The 22,411-nt window shown below is 37.4% G+C and overlaps 1 pseudogene; it reads left to right on the top strand.

The window, feature by feature from the left end:
- The first annotated feature begins 286 nt into the window (after nucleotides 1-286).
- LOC109676076 (olfactory receptor 7A10-like) lies at nucleotides 287-1,009 on the top strand (annotated as a pseudogene).
- Nucleotides 1,010-22,411: the final 21,402 nt, after the last annotated feature.

Here is a 22,411-nt window from a genome sequence, read left to right as displayed (position 1 = left end):
GGACATTATAGACCGGATCAGAAATCCTTAATCAGAGATGGCACAGACAGGCATCTAAATGAACAACTAATACCAAAAGTAATCACATTCCTTTTCAATTTCTGGTGTTCACAATGAAAGTAGAAAATGATACCCAAATTTCAGAATTTCTTCTCTTGAGATTTTCAGAAGACCCAGAACTATAGTTTCAAATGTATGGGATTTTCCTCTCTGTGTAGCTGGCAATGTGTTTGAGAACCTGCTGATTATTCTGGGGATAGTTAGGGATTCTTAACTGCACAGATTCATGCACTTCTGCCTCTCCAACCTGTCCTTTGTAGACATTTGCTTCACCTCCACCACTGTACCAAAGATGCTGGTGAACCTCTAAACATATAGCAAGGCCATAACTTATGAAGGCTACATTATGCAGATTTATTTTATGCATCATTTGTAGTGCTGGACAATTTCATTCTTGTGATGGTCTATAACAGGTTTGTTGCCATCTGTCATCCCCTGCACTGCAGAGTTATCAAGAACCCACAGCTATACGGTTTGCTGGCATTGGTGTCCTAGATCACAAGTTCCCTTTATTCCTTGTTACAGAGCTTCATGGTGCTGTGCCTGTCCTTCTGTACACAGGAAGAAATGCCACATTTTTCTGTGAACCTAATAAGTTGTCCCACCTAGCCTTTTCTGACATTCTTATTACTAATATCATGATGAAATTTGCAGCTGTGTTGCTGGGGGTTGGCCCTCTCACTGGCATCCTTTTTTGTTACTCTAAGGTAGTTTCATGTGCACATAAAATCTTGTCAACTCAGGGCAAATATAAAGCATTTTCCATCTGGGTGTCTCACCTCTCAGTGTCTCCTTATTTTATTCTATACTTTTAGGAGTGTACCTCAGTGCTGCTGGGACACAAAATTCACACTCATGCTCAACAGCCTCAGTGATATACACTGTGGTCACCCTCATGCTGAACCCCTTTGTCTACAATCTGAAGAAAAGGACATCAAGGGTGCTTTGAAAACACTGCTATTGATCACAATCTTCAAATATCACAGTGAGAATGTATAATATTTGATCAGATTGTGGAAGGAGAAATTGTCAAGATTCATTTTCTGATCTTTCCAGTTTATTGCCTTCAACATCTCTATAAAAGTAAGAACAAAGAAAGCTCAACTCTCTCTCTCCTCTTCTCTTCTCCTCACTCTCCTTTCCCCTTTCTCCTCTCTCCTCTATTCCTCTCTCCCCCTCTCATATTAAGAATAGTTTACTTTACCAATTTTGTTCTTCAAAAGTTATTTTAAAAATTGAATTAGAAAAGGGAAGACTTATATTTAACCACTGGAACAATGAGAATTTCTTTTTTCTAGAAGAAAGCAAAGAATTATTATGATGACATAAAAATGTGTCAAAATAGGCGGCAGCTACATAAAGAGAAAAGGTGGAGCATGAATTTTTAACAATAACTTCCCAGATATTGTATATCAAACCAAATTATTTTTCCATTGGCACTGTAAAATATAATCATGTTAGCTCCACCTATGTAGACAAAAACACACACTGGCTTTTGTTTTACAAAATATAAAATATAGCAATGTGTTATACTCCATCTCTTGGAAAAAAATCACTCTTGGGTTGATTATCCCTTCATGCATCATTCTATTAATGGCTCTTACCAACAAGTTAGGTTTTAACACACATTTATGTGTTATAATTGCTCTTTGACTTTTCTTCTCATTATCAGTATTCTGTCTTCTTACTCAGTTTGGTGTCCACTCTGCCCACTGTCTTCACAAGCAAAACGTGTTTAGCAAGGAACTACAAGGGAATTCTACATAGAATGAGAAATTTGAAATAATAACATTTATTAATTGATCTTCAAAAGCAGAAAAGACCGGAAATAGGATGAGACAAATGTCTTCATTCTGTAATAGTTCTTCACACTGTATATATAAATGTGGAAGTTTGGATGGCGGTTGTCCAGGTTTGAAGGGATTCATTCACTAAGAATTATATGACACATATTCCATTTTGTTATTGAATTATCTGTGTGTTCCTTTTTGAAAACTTCCAGGACAATCAGTTAATCTGAGTTATGCATTGTTCTAAATGCTTATTATTTCTGAATTCTGCCATAACCACTAAAAATGGTGATGGGTGAACAGAATAAAAAATCATCCATTGTGTATCACTGAGATGCTCTAGAATAACTTTGATCTTCATAGTTGAAGTCTAATTTACAGGGGAGGTTTAATTACTGCTCAGTCTCGCAATTTGGGGTCACAATTCTTCCTGCATAAAAATCCATGCTCTTTTTTTTAAAAGTAATCTGCATATAATGATTTTAAAGAGAGTCATAGCAAATGGATTTCTAGAAATAAGTAAATGTGAATGACTTCCTCAGTATCAATGCAAATGAAAACAATACAAAGTACCAAATTGTTATGATTGCCTCAGTCATATTTCTATTGGTTACTGAATACGTTAGCTATTTGGAAGACCTTAAATGCAATGCCGTTTTTTCAATGGGATGGCACCTTGGGTATTTTTTAGAGATCATCTGGTCCCCTTATGCATTTGTCATCAGGTATGGGTCTGCTGGGGATGCTCTGCTAATGTTGGATAGGATTTTTAGAATATTAGCCAGATCTTGGTTGTCCTTAGCTGGGACACTTACTTCTCCTCCACATGTCCTTTCTTCCCCTATCTACTTGGATTTGTCATGTGGCTGAGGTAGGATTGCAACACAGCAGCTGAAATATCTCCAGAGATCTCTTGATGCCTGCTATCAATACCACTACAGCCTATTGCCAAGACAAAATACAAATCCTAAATGGATCTCTTTTTTGGAGTGTGATTCCTTCTACAATCATAGATGTAGCTAGCAGTCATTATGATATGTGAAAGACACTGAAAGACAAATGTTAGATGATCTTACTCACATCTGGAATCCAAAATTGTTGATTTCTTACCAATAGTATAATGATACTTATGAAGGACTTGGGAATTTGTGGTAGGGTGGTTGAGGAGATGTTTCGTCAAAGGACACAAAATGACAGTTCTGTGTGAGGAGTAAGATCAAGAGCTCTACTGTAAATATGGTGACTATAGCTGCCTATATATTGTATTCTTTAAAAATGCTAAGAGTTTCTATTAATAATTCTCACCAAGAAAATGCTACTGTGAGGTAATGCACATGCTTATCAGATAATTAAGTTATTACACAAAATAGTATAACTTCAAAACTTTAGGTTACAACACATAAATTAATTAAAATTTATCTGTTAAACATTTTAAAAAGATTGGTCCAGAGTGAGACTGGCAACATCAATATCAACAGCCCCTATGTTGCAAAAGAAAAATCTCTAAGCCAACCTAGATGTGATCAGTCACAGCCTGCATTTCAACAACATCTCCAAGGGACCCATATTCACACTGAAGTAGGAGAGGTTCTGGTCTGCACTACTCCTTCTCAACCTTCCCACTGGTGCTTGGGAACCTCGTCATGATCCTGGCCATCATTTCAGACTCCCACCTGCACACATCCATGTGCTTCTTCCCCTTCAACCTGTCCTTTGTGGATATCTACTACATCTCTGTCACTGTCACAGAGATGCTCATGAACATCCAGACTGATAGAAAAGTCATAACCTATGAAGAATGCATCACTCAGATTTACTTTTTTGCATTATTTGGAGTGTTGGACAGAGTATGATAGTCTCTAGTCACTTTGTGGCCATCTGTTACCCCCTGCACTACACAGTCATCATTAACAACCAGTTCTGTGGCTGGTTGGTGTCCTGGGTCACAAGTGCCTTGAATTCCTTGTTACAGAGCTTCATAGTGTTGCAGCTATCTCTGTACAGATGTGGAAGCTCAAGATGTCTTCTGTGAACTTTATCAGCTAGCTTACCCTGCATTTTCTGGGACTTTTATTAATAATATGGTGATGAACTTTGCAGTTACCTTGCTGGGTGGTGGTCCTCTCACTGGCACCCTTTGTTCCTACTCCATATGTTTGATCTCATCAGCTCAGGGGAAGTACAAAGCATTTTCCACCTCTTAGTTGTCTCTTTTTTTAAACTGTATGATCCTAAGAGTGTACCTAAGTTTTCTTGTGACCCCAAACTCTCACTCAATAGCTACAACATCAGTGATGTAAGACATGTAAACCCTATGTTTAAGCATTTATATACAGTCAGAGGAATAAGTACATCAAGAGGGCTCTGAAGATATTCTTTGAGAAAGAAACTATTAAAGCACCAATTATTCTGGGCACACGAAATTGTTGCTGATTTCAGGATTGATACTTAGAGCAAGAAATTATTTTTATCATCTTGAGGAAGTACATATCACTTCTATTTATTTTTTGATATGTTCAATTCTTTGATTTCTTCTGTACAAATTTTTTGTTATCCATCTTTAAGCCTTCTGCTCTCTCTGACATGTCAACTGTTACTATTCATTAGTTTCACATTTCCTTATTCTCACACTTGGATTAAAAATCTAAGAAAATGCCCATTAATCTCTTGGCATGACACAAATTTCAGAAGAATACTTTTAATGCTGTAGAAGAGACTGTTTTATTTTTCTCATTTCTATGTAACATGTCCATGTTGTGTTCTCTACTGATTGGAATAAAACACCCTTGATGACAAAGCCCAATTACATAATTTTGTAGTACAGGATATTATTCTGCCATAGCTTTGCACTTGTGGGACCAACAGCATGCATCACTATCTCCTGCTCATGGAAATTTTAGCAAACTTGGAAGTTTTAGAACTGGTCCTGATTTTTTTTTGTCATTGATTGTCAGAAATGTGTTTTCTTATTCAGCATAGTTACCACACTAACTATCATAATCAAGGACTAAATTTGATCATATAATACTTTACTCCAAGTGAAGTTTATATAGATTGACAAATTGGAAATAGCAATGTTGGGTCTGGGAACCTAAAAGACAGATTAGTGAGTATCCCATCCCCCATGAAGAGCACTATGAGTCCTGCATCCTGAGGGGGAGATACATGGTCTCATAAATCTGCCACAAGGTTGATAAACAAAATGCTCTCAAGGTTGCTTCCACCAATAAGGGGCAAACAGACCACCTCATCAAAGACAGCCCATGCTTGCAAATCCACAGCCAGGGATAAGAACCCACCTAACCCTTACCCTAACCCAGAGTTAAAGCATCCATAAAAAGCCCCAGCCTTCACCTGAGCAGGGAGACACAGTTTTCCAGGCTCCACTGCACTGCTCTTGCTGTAGCATTCATTACCTTTCTCTCTAATAAATCTTACTTTGTGTAACAGCCTTGTCTCATGAGTCAATCAGCTGCCTCAAAAGCCATTTATCTGTCCTGTGAAGGCAAGAGCCCTTGACACCGACCCACAACATTTCATACTGGCAGATAACATTTCTGGTGACTGCACAAAGGGACATCTCTCCTGGACCAAGGTTGGTATGACTGAGCACCATACCAGCACGAGTTTGCCTACAGTGCACCCATTAGCCTTCAGTGCCCTGCTGGATACTTCTGATAGGGAAAAACATCTGCTGAGGACTAGCCAAAAGCAGACTTTCCTGTGGTGTTACCCCTGTCTCTCTCTCTGTTCCTGTCTTCATAAGGGATTTTCCTGCCACGGTATGAAACCCACAGCTCCTAGCCAACCTTGGCCTCACAGTGATTCTGCCTCTGGGGGATGCTTTCTGCTCCCTTCCTGTGAGCTGAAACCAAGCTGAGGGTTTATTCAGGTATGACTTATGCTACTTTGAAGGAGACTGGTTTGGTTTTGGTACCTGGTGATCTTAGTCTTCTCCCACCTGTCAATACCCCTTTCTGCCAGAGGCAGCGACCCAAGAGTGGAGATTTTGTGTGGCTGACAGTGTTCCAGTACCACTTAGTGGGACCGACCTGAGAGCATGCCTTACCGTTAATCCCTCAAGTGTGTTCTGTCTCTTGGCTCTGTTCCCTCTCCCACACCTAAGATGCTATGTCGTCCCTTCTGTCCCTGCCAGAAGCAATAGACATAATTTTACTCACACACTCCCTCCCTGAACCTGTCATCTTGTCCTTGATCTCTTTCTGCCTTTCCCTCCTGGTTCTTCCTGGGACCCTGGACTCCCATGGGAAACTCATTTCATGGTCCTTTATGACTTTCTTGAGTTATTCCCACACCTAGTTTGTCATGCCCGGTGATCTGCACCTGCTTTAAATTGGCTGCTGGTAGCCATGAAGAAGAACGAAATGTTATCATTCGCTGGTAAATGGATGGAATTGGAGAACATCATTCTGAGTGAGGTTAGCCTGGCCCAAAAGAACAAAAATCATATGTTCTCCCTCATATGTGGACATTAGATCAAGGGCAAACACAACAAGGGGATTGGACTATGAGCACATGATAAAAGCGAGAGCACACAAGGAAGGGGTGAGGATAGGTAAGACACCTAAAAAACTAGCTAGCATTTGTTGCCCTTAACGCAAAGAAACTAAAGCAGATACCTTAAAGCAACTGAGGCCAATAGGAAAAGAGGAACAGGTACTAGAGAAAAAGTGAGATCAGAAAGAATTATCCTAGAAGGCAACACACATGCACAGGAAATCAATGTGAGTCAATGCCCTGTATAGCTATCCTTATCTCAACCAGCAAAAACCCTTGTTCCTTCCTATTATTGCTTATACTCTCTCTACAACAAAAGTAGAAATAAGGGCAAAATAGTTTCTGCTGGGTATTGGGGGGGGAGAGAGAGGGGGCGGAGTGGGTGGTAAGGGAGGGGGTGGGGGCAGGGGGGAGAAATGAACCAAGCCTTGTATGCACATATGAATAATAAAAGAAAAATGGGGAAAAAAAAGAACCTAGAAGTCTTGGCCCACAAAGAAAAGAAATAAGAAATAAAAATAAAAACAACCAACCAAAAAAATAATAAAATAAAAAAAAAATGGCTGCTGGTTTCTGGCAGAGATGAAGGAGACTCACAAAACTGGTCTAGGACGTGGACCTGGTGGGGGTAAGGAAGACATGGGTTTCTACACCACACAAGTGCCCAAACCCACATTCCAGGTGAAACCCCTGCCACAGCTAAGATAATCCTGGGAAGGTCCTGGCAGGTGTTCAGATTTGCCACCACTGTCCAACTCTCCCAAAAAGAGATAAGAAGGGAAATACACACGTGCTCATGCACACACAGAAGGAGGTGCAGTGGACAGCAGGGGTGGACCCAGTGGGGTTGTGGACTGACATGAGCCTCCCACTGCCACATATACACACTAACACTACCCCCAAAAAGGGAGGAGGGGAAAGCATCTGTATATGGGGATGCCCGCCCATCCCACCGGACTCTCTGGATTCAGCAGTGATACCCACTATAGCTAAGGCAATACATAAAAAGGGCCCAGCACACATCCAAAGCTGCCCACCATACATGGTGGTGACTGCGACCTGCAACCACTCCACCAAAAAGGGATGAGAGGATAAATAAATGCATATACACAGGAGATGGAACAATGGGCCACAGGGGTGGGCTTGAGTAGACAGGGTCACTAGTCCCTGGCATGGAGGAAGATAGCAGCACCTTGCCCTAGCCCTGTGCTCAGCTCCACATCACACCTACACCTAACCAGCCCAACCTTTGGAACCAATTCTTATCTCAAAGTTTTTATGGTCCCTAAGTAGCACTAATGTAATGTTTCAGTAATAGACAAAAATGGGCACTGGTATGGCCTCTAGACTCCTCATTTAAAACTTACCACACTTTTGGCCTCAGCATAAAAAAATTTCCTCCAATTATTGACACTAGTCATCCCTTTGTGGCACTGTCATTACCCTGGGACTCCCTCTGAGTACCATTCTCTAACTTTACAGCCATTTCTCCAAGTTATGCATCCCTTTGTTAAAAGGTAGCCTTTGTTAATATGTTACTTGCTACCTATTAATTGTACATATTTATGGAGTAATGTGTGATATTTTGATAAATGTATACAATGTGCAAGTATCAAATTAGCCTGAGTAACATCTCCATACTCTGAAATATTATTTTTATTTCTGGTGTTGGGAACATTCAATTCCTTTTAATTTAGTTATTTTGAAATGTACACTGCTATTCTAATTATAGTCACCCTACAGTGATTTAGAACATTAAATCTTTTTCTCCTACTATTTTTGTATCTGTGCACCAGCTCTTTTTACCTCCTCAACCCATGACCTTTCCCCACCTTCTGGGAACCAGTATGTTATGTCCTATGAGATTAGTGTATTTACCTTTTTCACATGAGTGAAATTCAGGGTGTCCAAAATGTTTAGCTTAACACAATGTCCTCAAGGATTACTGGTGGCAGTGATTTGCACAATACACAAGCCTTGGATGGAATTAAACTAAGTGATCAACAGATGAATCAACAAAGAAACCATGATCTATATAAATATTAGAGAATAATTAACCAATTTAATCAGAATGAAATCTTGTCATTTGTAGAATACAACCATTTGTGATTCTTTTGATGATCTTTTACATATGTGACATGTTATATAAAAGTCTACAATATCTGTGAACTGTGCTTCAAGTTACAGATGGGCATCAGGTACACATAGCAGAAACACAAACCAAAATCATGGCTAAAATAAATTCATGCTTGATTTATTCATCAACCAGAGATGTCATGTTATAGAAATCAAGAATATTCTGACAAGTGTATAGCATTATTAAAGATTTGGTCTTCTTTTGCTTGTCTTTTTGTGGAAGTAGGCTTTTGTTAAGTAGACAAAGCTGATGTGGAACTTGCTGTGTAACTCAGTATAAAATCCCCCTGCCTCAGTCTGTAGTGCTGGGAATGTGGACAAATACCACCACACCCTGCTTCTTCTAGTTTTCTAAACTACCACACAAATGTGTCATCACTATGACCACAGAGTAGCTGCTCTTTCATCTCTATATATTGAAACCACATATCAGGTAGGAATACAGGTAAAAGAATCAAAGGTGATTTAAAAGGTGAGTTTCTGGTGAGTCTTTCTAAAAAAACAAACATTAGCATTGAATACATATTAGAAAAGTGCCATATAAAACAATCTCAATGAATTTTCACTAAATGAATACATTCATGCAAACAGATGCCTGACCAAGAGATAGAATCAAGCCAGTCATGCAGGAAGTTATTTATGCCCATTACAGATACCAATTCTGCCCCATGTTGAAAACTATCTACAATATTAATGATGTAGATAACTTCTTGACCCAATTAAGCATCATATAAATAGAATTATACAATGTGAATTTTTAAGACTGCCTTGTTCCATTCAATAATACACTGTGAAGCTGCATTATGTTCAGAGCAGTAATATGTTTTCTATTTTAGAATTTTTATCATTGTTGTACTTCATGTAAATTGTAACATTTACAGAAGTTCTCACAGCATTTCACAGTTGAATTTACCTCTTCCCTCATTTTCCTTTATTCCACCTCCTTCCATTACTGTAATTTTTCAACAGGTCTCATTTTTCCATTTTCATACATGAGTAAATAACATTTCCTGATTTTTGAATAACTGCACACTACAGACATCACGTTACACCTTCTTTGTCTCAAGTGGGAACATGATAAGGCAAGTAGAATAATTCACTCCAATTATATTCATGCCCTGGTCTCTACAACCTATGAATATGGTATTCTAATTATCTAGGGGCAAATATAGTAGTAGATAAAATTTAGGCTTTTAATAAATTGACAACAGATATGAACATTATCTTGAATTAGCTATGATCCCAAGGAATCACAGAGATCTTCACAATTATAAGAGATAAAAATAGGAAATGTCAGAATAAGGCAGTGTCAGGAGGACTTAATACACCATTGCCTGCTAGGAAGATGGTAGAAGAGGCCATGAAACAAGGGGAATGGATGGCCTCAAATATTGGAAAAGGCAGTGAAAAGGATTACAGCCCTCACATTTTAACAAAATGAAGTGCATAGAAGATTTGCAACCTTAAGAGCTGAAATGTAGTAAATTTTTTACTAGATAATTGATTATAGTATCCATAGAAAGTACTATATATGGCAACCTTAGTTTGAAGACTTTGAAAAAATGTATTGAGAAGAAAACAAAATTCCTGGAAGATCCCAGCTCTTCTCAGAAACTCTCAAAGAAGCAATAGATCATCCACTGGTGTCAACCATTTTAATACTTACAGATTCTGGAGGTTTTGGAACTATATTTGTCAATAGTGCTGGCCAGCAGCATTCAAGATGGCTAATTGTTGACATTCTTATAGCCTAGTGGCAACCAATTACCCAAGAAATGAAAATCAGAGGAACCCACAAGGCACCTACCAGAGTTCATAACTAGTGATATGTAAAACCCTCTCTGAATCCACAAATAGAGAAACAACTAACCATGGGAAGAATGACATGCAGTGCAACACTCCTGATGCCTTGCCCCTGACATCATGCATGGCTCCAGACTAATTACTCAGCAGTAAGTCCTGCTGCCCAGAATGCACAGAAATTCAGATCTCTATGACCTCCCCTAATACATGGTCTGCTACCTTTATCCTGAAGTGCCAGAGAAACCAATGCCCCTATGTATGCAGTTCCCATGTCTGCTGTTGCTCCATGGGCAACAGAAGGCACAAGAGAGCAGGTTTGGTTCCCCAGGCAACCACAAAACTGACCTGGGCCATGGAAGTACTGCTGCATGCAGGCTTTCTTCTCCTAAGCCAGCAGCAGCACCACAGAACTGTGCTTCCAGAAGCCCATGCAGGAAATCAGACCCCAAAACTCCTGCCACCTGCTGGCTTGGTTTTACAAAGCAGGTTGTAGTCCCACAGAACTGCACTCCTCCAGACCTGTGTGGGAAATCAGGACCTGGAATTCTTCCTGCCTGCAGGCTCTGTTCTCCTAAGCTGGCAGCAGCTGCCATGACTCCAGGAAGCCCATGCCCCTATGCATGTAGACCCCAGGGGCACTGCTGCCTGGTTAGCACCAAATAATTCAACTTGCCACACAGTGCCAGGAGCATACTACAACACATCCAAGTGAATCCCTGGCTTCAGGCCTTGCTGATTTGCTGGCCAGAAGGATTCACTCCTCACAGAACATGGAGGCCTAGCAATCTCCCCTGTCCATGACAGCAAGAGAGCCCTTGCTCCACCATCAAAGAGAAAAAATGGCAGATTTCCCATTGAGGGTAGGAAGACTAAAACCTGGTACTCTTCAGGTGGTACTAAAAGCCCTTTTCCCCCAAGGCACACAGAAGCCCAGTGTTTCACACTTCATCTCCCTTCAGGAGACTCATGTCTTTCCTGTAAAGGACCCAGAATCACAGCTACTCCCTATAGTGGCAATCCACTACCCTTCTGGTTGTAGGAGGCCTATCCCTCACAGAGGAGAGACACAGTGATCACTATTGTGACTGCAGGAGAGTCCCTGTGCCCCCATAAAAAGGAGGAACTCCAGCCTCCTCACAGATGAGAGATAAGAGTTAATTGGCAGCACAACAAGAACTTTGCAAGGGATAACATATCCATCATGCCCCTCTCTGAGGAACACTGCTGAAGCCCCAGTAGGAAAAATAACCCAAAACACCAACTACAGAGGTAGAAGAGATTAAAACCATAATGGAAAACAACTCCAGATGCATAAATCTCAACACAGAAGGACACAACTAGACAACCACTTTCCATCAAAAGCCAATTCTACCACTACCACTAAGGATCAAATAACCTGTGTTCAGGAAGAGCTATTAAATAATGAATTCCAAAAAAACAAGAGTAAAAATGATTAATGACCTCAAAAAATAAAAACAAAATATTAACAAATGTTAATATTTTACCTAAAAGAAAACATGAATAAACAATTAAATGAGTCCAAAAAAAATACAAAAAAATATGAATGAAATGAAGCAGACTATGTAGGATTTGAAAGAGGAAATAAATAAAGGCATGGAAACCAAGAAAAGTAATCAATCTGGAATAAGCAACTCAATATCCCAAATAAATATCACAATAGAAACTTCACAAACCAAATGGAGCAAGCTAAAAATAGAGTATCAGGAACTGAACACAGAGAAGACGAATTAGAACAAATAATAAAGGATCATGAAAAAATGGTAAGAAAATATGACTGGAACATGAAAGATATCTAGGACATCATAAAAAGACCAATAAATCTGGGCTGTAGAAGAAGGAGAGGAGACACAAGGTAAAGGCATTAACAACCTATCTAATATAATAATAGCAGAAAAATTTTCAAACCATGAGAGAGAGTTACCTAGGTACAAGAAGCTTACACAATTCCAAACCATCACCACCAAAAGTGGAACACTCCAGACACATCATAATCAAAACATTCAGCACCCAGAACAAAGAAAGAATTCTGAAATCCACAAAGAGAAAGATAGACCACATATAAATTCAAAACCATTAGAATAACAGAAGATTTCTCAACTCAAATTCTAAATGCAATAAGGTCATGGAAAGACATAATCCAGTCCTGAAATAAAACAATCCTCCCTCATTGAACAACAAACTAAAACCTTCTACAAGGAAAAATTAAAGGAATTTGAGACCACAAGCCAGCACTACAGAAGTTACATAAAGGACTTTTACATGTAGAAGAAGAAACTAGAGTGAGACAGGTAGACTCAAGAGAGAATAAAGGCCTTTAAGCAAGCAAACCAATAAACAAGGAAGAGGTAAAACTAAACAGAGAAACAAAGAAAACTGGAAACAACAGGTACTTCTTGATACTAACACTGAATGTAAATGGCCTCAATACTCTAATCAAGAGACATGGAATAACAAATTGGACTTAAAAACAACATCAAACCATATGATGCATACAGGAGACTCATCTGAAAAAAACTGTCTCAAAGTCAAATGGTGGAAAAAAGTATTACAAGCAAATTGACTTCAGAAACAGGAAGAAGTATCTATCCTCATATCTGAAAAAGGAGACTTCAAACTAAAATCAATGAAAAGAGACAATGAAGGTCACTTCGTATTTATGAAAGGAACAATTCATCAAGACAAAATAGCAATCCTTAACATATATGCAACAAACATACAGGCAACCACCTATATTTAAAAAAGCTATAACAGCCATAAGAGCACAGACAGATATAACACAGCTGTAGTGGGAGACCTGAATACCCCACTGTCACCAAAAGATAGATCAACCAGAAGAAATATCAACAAAGAAACTCCATTGCTACTATACACGTTAGAACAAATACACAAGGTTGACATCTACAGAGTATTTCACCCAACAACTAGGCAATACACCTTTTCTGCATCTCATGGAATATTCTCCAAAATGGATCATATTTAAGGACACAAAGCAAGTCCCAACAAATTCAAGAAACTAGAAGTAACCCCCTGCATCATATCAGATCACAATGGAAAAAAACTAGACCTCAACAAAAGAATCCCCAGAAAATACTCAAACATACGGAAACTGAACAACACACTGCTACAAAAACAATGGGTGACTGAAGTTATATGGAAGAACTAAAAAAATTTCTAGAATCCAATGAAAATGAAAAAGGAAAATACAACATAGCAGAATCTGTGGGACACAACAAAGGTGGTGCAAAGGGTAAATTTTCAGCTATAAGGGCCTATGTTAAAAACTGAGACATAGTCTCAAAAAATGTACAATAGTACATTAGAGAATATTATCCCATTTGATTGCTCAGTATTCACCTTGTAAAGTCTTCAGTATTCACATGACTTTTTTTGTGGATCATCTTAAAAATTCTTAATCAAGTGTGTCTTCTGTGTTATAAATCATTTAGTGGGAATTAAAAATTCTTATTGATTCACAATTTCATAAATGCAGTGCAACTGACTGGAAAAGATAAAAATAATACTGTTTCTTTCTAAATAAAATAACACTCAAAAAACTGAGATCTGTCAAATAAACTGTCTAATGATGCACCTTAAGGTCCTGGAAAGACAAGAACAAACCAATCACAAAACCAGCAGTTGGAGAGAAAAAACAAAGATCAGGGCTGAGATTAATGAAATCTAAACCAAATACTGTACAAAGAATCATTGAAACAAAAAGTTGCTTCTTTGAAAAGATTACAAGATCAACAAACCTTAGCCAACATGACAAAATGGAGAAGGGAGAAGAAGCAAATTACTAATATCAGAGATTAAAAAGGGGACATAACCACAAGTACCAATGAAATCCAGAAAATAATTAGAGAGTACTTGAAAAGTCATATTCAAGTAAACTGGAAAATCTACATGAAATGGATAAATTCCTAGATGCATGTATCCAAAAAAAAATTGAACCAAAAAAATTTGCCATAAAAATAGTCCTATTACTTGCAGTGAAATTGAAGAATCTCACTACAAATAAAAACCAAGGACTTAATGAATTAATGGCCAAACTTTAACAAACCTTTAAAGAAGAACTAATATCAATATTCCTCAAATTTTCAAAGAAATAGAAAGGGAACAAACACTATAAAACGAATTCTATGAAGCCAGCCTTACACTTATTCCAACAGTGTACACTTTATTCCAATAAAGACCTAACAAGAAAAGAGAATCATAGAAAAATACATATAATGAACATAGATGCAAGAATTCTCAACAAAATACTGGCAATCAGAATTAATTCAACAACACACCAAAAAGATAATTCCCCATGACCAATTCAGTTTCAATCAGGTATGAAAGGATGGTTCAACTTATGTAAATTGATCAATGTTATACAACATACAAACTAAAGGCAAGACAGGAACCATCTGATCCTCTCAATCAATGCAGAAAAAGCCTTTGATAAAATCCAACACACTTTTTTTGTTTTTCATTTTTCTTTTATTCATATGTGCATACAAGGCTTGGCTCATTTCTCCCCCCTGCCCCCACCCCCTCCCTTACCACCCACTCCGCCCCCTCCCTACTCCCCCCTCAATACCCAGCAGAAACTATTTTGCCCTTATTTCTACTTTTGTTGTAGAGAGAGTATAAGCAATAGTAGGAAGGAACAAGGGTTTTTGCTGGTTGAGATAAGGACAGCTATACAGGGAGTTGACTCACATTGATTTCCTGTGTGTGGGTGTTACCTTCTAGGTTAATTCTTTTTGATCTCACCTTTTCTCTAGTTCCTGGTCCCCTTTTCCTATTGACCTCAGTTGCTTTAAGGTATCTGCTTTAGTTTCTCTGTGTTAAGGGCAACAAATGCTAGATAGTTTTTTAGGTGTCTTACCTATCCTCACCCCTTACTTGTGTGCTCTCACTTTTATCATGCGCTTATAGTCCAACACACTATTATGATAAAAACTCTGAAGAAATTCTGAATAGAAGGAATGATCCTCAACACAACATAGGCTATACATTGCAAACCTAGAGCCAACATCCTCCTAAATGGAGAAAAACTAAAACCATACCCCTTAAAGTCAGTTATGAGAGAGGGCTGTCTGCATTCTCCACTCATATTCAATAGAGTTTTGGAATTCCTAGCCAGAGTAATAAAACAAGAGCAAGAAATAAAAAGAATTCAAATGGGGAAGGAAGAAGCCAAACCATCCCTATTACCAGATGACATGATCCTGTACCTAAGAGTCCTCAAACACTCTACCAAAATGTTATTAGAAATCGTAAGCTTTTTCAGCAAAGTAGCAGGATACCAATTAATATATATGAATCAGTAACTTTTCTATATGCCAACAATACACAGACTGAGAAAGAAATCAGGGAAACAATCACATTTATAATAGCCTCAAAAACAAAAAAGTACCTCAGAATAAATTCAACATAAGACACCAATGTACTTTTTCATGAAAATTATACACCACTGAAGAGAGAGATTGAAGACTTCAGAATAATTGAAAGACCTTCCATGCTCATGTATTGGTAGAATCAACATTGTGAAAAGGACCATACTACCAAAAGCAATCTACATGTTCAATGCAATCCCCATCAAAATTCCAATGACGTTCTGCACAGAAATATGAAATCAATTTTGTGAAGTACATATGGAAGCATTAAAGACTTCAAATAGCCAAAGCAGTTCTGAGCAAAAAATCCAGTGCTGGAGGGATCACAATAGTGACCTCAAACTATACTACAGAAGCATAGCAATAAAAACAACATGGTATTGGCATAAAAACAGAGAGGAAGAACAATGGACCAGAACAGAAAATCCATACTCTATCAATGAAGGAGCCCAAAACACACAATGGAGAAAAGGGAGCCTCTTCAACAAATCCTGCTGGGAAAACTGGATATCCACATGTAGCAGACTGAAACTAGATCCCTGTCTTTCGCCCTGCACCAAAATCAATTCCAAGTGGATCAAAGACCTTAATATAAGGCCTGAAACTTTGAAATCACTCCAAGAAGTAGTAGGAAATATACTAGAGCAGATTAGTATAAGGAATAACTTTCTAAACAGAACTCCAAAGACTCAGTATCTAAGAGAAACAATGAGCAAATGGGATTATATTAAACTAAAGAGCTTCTGCTCAGCAAAAGAAACAATCACCAGACTCAAGAGACAGCCCACAGTATGGGAGAAAATCTTTGCCAGCTATTCATCAGACAGGGGTCTAATATCCAGAATCTACAGAGAACTCAAAAAACTCAGCCTCCAAAGAATTAACATCCCAATAAAGAAAGTGGCACATGAATTAAACTGAGAATTCTCAAAGGAAGAGGTAAAAATGATGAGTAAATACATGAAAAACTGTTCATATTTCCTGGTTATAAAAGCAATGTAAATCAAAACAACACTTAGATTTCATTTCACCCCAGTTACAATGGCCAGAATCAGGGGTAATACCAACAACAAATGCTGGTGAGGATGTGGTGAAACAGGAACCATTACACACTGATGGTGGGAATGCAAATTAGTACAACCATTATGGAAAACAATATGGAGATTCCAAACCATACAGTCATACAGCTTCTGGGCATCTACCCAAAAGAACATGAAAAAAGGATACAATAAAGACACCTGTATAGCAATGTTTATCACAGTACTATTCAGAACAACTAAGTTCTGAAAACAACCCAGATGGCCTACAATTGATGAATGGATCATGAATTATGATATATATATATATCATAATATATATACATGAATATGTATATACATACATGAATATTAATAGCAAATTTAATTTATATATATAAATTTAATATAAAAATTATATATATATTTTAAAAATATATAATAATATATATTATACATGTTAATATATATTAATGTAATATATATATTTTAAAAATATATAATTTTAAAAAAATTATATATTTATTATAAAATTTAATTTATATATAAATATACACACATACAATGGAGTATTACTCAGCCACACAGAAGAATGACATGGGGTATAAAGGTAAATGGATGCAATTGGACGACACCATGTTAATTGAAGTTCACCATGTTCAGAAACACAAAAGACATGTGTTCTCTCATATGTGGAAGATAGATCCAAAGATAAACATATACACAAAAAATGTGATCATACAAACTCAGTTGTAGAACATGTTTGTAACAGTATATCTACTCTATGGAACAGGGGAAAGAAAGAAATGCAAAGGGAATAATAGAGCAACAATAATATCACATACCACAAGATGTGAAGATAGAAGATATAAGAATGTGCACTGAAAGATGTTGAAAAATGATGGATGGGAGGTAATGGGGTAAGGGAGAATATTAGAAGGAATTGAACAGACCAAAGTACAGCATACCCTCAGAGAGCATACATTGAGACACCCTTCTGAACGAAAGCTAAAATATTAATTATGAAAACCAGGACTGTAAAATAGGCACAGTGTGTTGGGAGAGAGGGGGAAGGGTGGACTAAGAAGAGTAAGGTGATGGTATATGGTAGATGGACTTCATACACCTATATGAAACTCTTGCAATTGCTTTAAGTGGGGATGTGGAGGAGGCTGAGAGGGAGTGACAATCGTGCAAAGTAACTCATATACAATATAAGTGTAATTGGAATTGTCAGTATGAATCCCATGATCATGAATATGTCCTAATAAAAATTTTATTTAAAATAAAATAAAATTGTTAAGCATGTTTTTTTAAAAAAAGAATGTATTGACAACTCAAAATCAGTTCTGTATAATTATGAAAAGATCCAATGATAGATGAAGATGGAAAATGCAAATTAGCCATATTTTTCCATGAGAAATAAATAAGATGATTTATAAAGGCTTTAAATTTGAAAGTTTGCTTGATTTTTAAATTAATATGCTCTAGAAATATGTTTACCAAAACATTGTGAAATTGGTTTCCATGAAAACTGACATATCAAAGAACTAGAATTGTCACCAACAATTCCAATTAAATAAAATTTTTTCTGTTATTAAAATCAAAACCCATGCAGAAAAGAAGAGTTTTTAATAAAATGGTGCTTGGTGATTTTTTTGTTGGAAACAAAATAAAGTTAAATTTTTTGGCAGTACTGGCGTTTGAACCCAGTTTGTTGTACTTGATTGGTGGGTGCTACACCATTTGGGCCATAGCCCCAGACCAGTTTCCCTTAGTTATGTTTTGAATAGGGTCTTGCATTTATATCTGGGCCAGCCTGGACCACGATGCTATCTACATGTATGCATAACAGAGAAGACAGGCATGTACCATCACATCTAGCTTTTAGTTTTTGAGGTGGGGGCTCCCAAATTTTTTTCTGAAGCTTTACTCAACCTTGTGATTCTCCTTATCTCAACCTGTCATGTCGTGACCCACCATGCCCAGCTCGCATTAGATTATGTTTACATGAATATCAATAGCAAATTGAATTTAGAGGAAAGAGCTTGGGTATGATAAGAATTATACAAGAAATTGTAGATTAATAACCTGAACATAAAGAGACACAAATCTGAACTCACGGTTAATTATCACTAAAGTTGCCAAGAAGACCTAAGAGAGTGACCTGCTTTACACAACCTTGGGTTTGAGACTGTTCATTGAATCTGCGACTTCATGGTGATTTCCTAGTTACCTAAAATTCTTATTTCCTCATGAAAGTGTTATCATAATTATGGTAATTCAGTGAGAGAAATTCTATCAAATGGTTCAATGGAACCAGTAAAAGTGCCCATAGTTTGCTAAATTTAATTTTTATTATCATAATGATTGTACATATTAACAGGACACACAGCAATATTTCAATACATGCCTACAGTTTTCACTAATCAAATAAGGAATATCAGCATATCCTTATACCTATACTCTCCTTGTTAATAGTCTTTATACTCTTCATGTCTTACAATTCATGAAATGTATAATATGATAATGTTAATAACAGTCTCCACATTGCACTGCACAAAACCAGAATTTACTTCTTCTGTCTGTTTTGTTGCCTATTCTTAAAACTCCCTTTATCCCTCTCCAGTGTCCATTCTTCTCTGCTTCCAGGAGTTCTTATCCTATATTTAGCATTTAGTCTGTTTTTTTTTTGGAGTTGGTTTTTTGTTTTCAACTCAGAGCCTGGCTCTTCCAAAGGCACACAAGGCAGGTGCTCTACAACTTGACCTATGTTTCCAGCTGTTTTTTTACTTGTTGTATTTTCAGATAGGGTCATATGATTTTTGCTCTGGCTGGGCTCACACCATTATCATCCTACCTATACCACCCTCCTAGCTGGAATTATAGTTATGAAGCACTGTACCTGGCCTAGACTGACTTTTTTAATATCCACAGAAAATATGTGGTGTTTCACATTCTGGGTCTTGGTTATTTCAAATGGTGTAATATCCACTCCCATCCAAATTACTACAAATGTCAGTATTTTATTATTCTTTATGCCTGGATAATATTCCATAATCATTTTACATATATTTGTTATATATACTTATATTTATTTTATATATTCCATGTTTCTCTTTTCTGGACATTCATTGATGGGAATCTACATTGACTGTTACAAAAAGAGCCCAAAACTATCCTGGGAGCACAGGATAGTTTGGTGTGTTGTTTTTATTTCCTTAGAGTCATTGTTCTTATCCAAATCATTGTCACTAAGTTTCAATACTGATTCCATACCAAAGCCTCTATAGAAATTATGCATTTATGTTGTTCTGAATCAGGCATGATATTTAATTATCCCCCAACTAATTTTTTTTCCATTCAGAAAATTACACCGAGTATAAATGCTTTAACAAGAACAATACTACAGATAATGATTGCAAAGATGGATAAGATACAGTTTTGTATGTCCAGAAATCTGCTTTGTGTATCAGTAGAAAAACTCTGTAAATTGAATGTGAATGAAAGAGAATCTCATAAAATGTGAGAAATTTTTTATTTGATTTCATTTCCATTCTCCTAGAGCACATCTCTACAAATGTGTTTCCAGGGAAATGTTTTCAGAAGAGGACAACATGGCACCCCTCTGAGAATATGTGTAAAAGATGTAAGATTTATTAAAAATGAAAATGGGCCATAACTATAGGTAACTGAAAAATAGGCAAGCTTGTATTCATACAAACTTAAAATGACTAAATAAAAACAAGCAAAATGTCTAATCCAATATGTAATTTCAATAATAGTAGTCAGGGTGGTAGCTAGACCTGAAAGACAAAAACATTTGTGTTAAATATGTAAAAGCTAAGAAAGACAAATAATTGGGTGAATTAGACGGGGCTGTCTGGTCCTTTGTATTGTCCGCATTGCAACCCATGTGTGCCTTCCATGAGAAGTCCCAATTAGTAAGAGCCACCATCTTGCCTCTGTGTCTTCCCCATCTCCTTCATGTCTCTGCTTCTCAGATTATATATGGAGGGATTCAGCATGGGGTGACCATGGTGTACCTAATCAAAGTCATTTAACATGTCCTAGAACACAGATAGGCTGAGCAACTGAGGTAGGTCCTGAGGCCCTAGCTAAAGTTTTTTTCTTAAATGTTCCCAAAAGGCCCATTGAATGCAAGTCTTTTCTCCAGGTTGGCACCATTAAAAGCTGCAGACTAGTTGAAAGTCCAAGTTCATTGAGGACATGCCCTTGAAGGTGATATTCAGTGTCTTCCTGTGATTTTCTGACATCCTGGTCAGGAACTGAGCAGCTTCTTCCTTACCTCCATAATGTGTTTTCATAGAAACAAAGTCAAAGAAACAGCTCACCCTGGACAGGAACCTCCAAAACTGTGTCCAGATATAAATCTCCCATTTTGTAAGTTGATTCTTTCAGGTATTTGATTACAGTAATGGAGACTTGACTGATACAGAAGCTCCAGGGAATAAGGAGCCCCTTTGGAAAAGGGCTTTGAACTATATATCTGGTAATGAAATTCTCAGGGTACAAGAAAATTTGAGAATAAAAGAAGAAAATCCTAGCAAGTGGTAGACAGTGGTCACAGAACTCGCTACAGTGTTATGAATGAGGCTAGTCTTAGGACTTAGGATTTCTATGTAGTGAAGAAGGAAAGAGCTAGTTACTGATGGCTCACACCTGTAATCCTAGCTACTCAGGAGGTAGACATCAGGAGGATTGTTGCTTGAAGTCAGCCTGGGCAAATAGTTCATAAAGGCTATCTCAAAATCCCTTCACAAATATAAATAGGGCTAGTGGAGTGACTCAAGTCAAGGCCCTGAGTTCAAACTTCATACCATAAAAAAATGAAGGAAAGTAGTTGAAGGCGGACATCTATTAAAAATCCACAGCTCTAGATCAAACTTCCATGTGAGATGATGCCTTCCTTTGCCTCTCCACAGCAGGCAGAGTCATAAAGATGGAAGATCAGATACCAACATTTATAATTATCTCAATTGTTCAGTTAATTATGCAACATTTTACATCAAACTGAAGACAAAGTAGTCCGGGATTGATCAGAACATACCATACATGTAAATGCAAATATCACACTGAAACTTTTCATATATAAATTAATCCATTTTATTAAAATAAATATACTTAAATACAGACGAGTTCCATCAATGCAAGGAACCTGAGAATTGCCCTACTAAACCCACATCCACCTCCCTAGTCTCCCAGTTCCTGACCTTAAAAAATAACATCTATTCATCATTTGTATATTGTTATCCTTTCAGTAATGCTATCCAGGATATGAAATATCCACCAGGGAAAGACAGGGGAGGTTATACCACTAGGTACTGTTTTGTAAGTGTCTATGGTAAGTACTGAAGACATCAAACTGAACAAGGAATAGGACACTAAACATGAAATAAAGTCTAATGTGTGGATATAGAACATTCTAACAGGAAGGAAATTTATGAAGTGATACAACAAATAATAAACCTGGTGAAAACAGTGTCTTTGGATTTCAATAAATGATGTGACAATTTTATTGATGAAGGTCCCAACATGTATGGCTTCGGGATGTATAATTTTTAAAAGCCGTATTTCTAGATCAAATTTCCATTTCTACTTCTACCTCAGCCGCTCCACAGCAGACAGGTTCATAATGATGAAAGGTCAGATGCCAACTTTT

This window comes from Castor canadensis, chromosome 14 (assembly GCF_047511655.1).
Source record: "Castor canadensis chromosome 14, mCasCan1.hap1v2, whole genome shotgun sequence".
Lineage (NCBI taxonomy): Eukaryota > Metazoa > Chordata > Mammalia > Rodentia > Castoridae > Castor > Castor canadensis.
The sequence above is the reverse complement of the archived record's forward strand: the minus strand, read 5'-3'. Positions and strand labels throughout refer to the sequence as shown.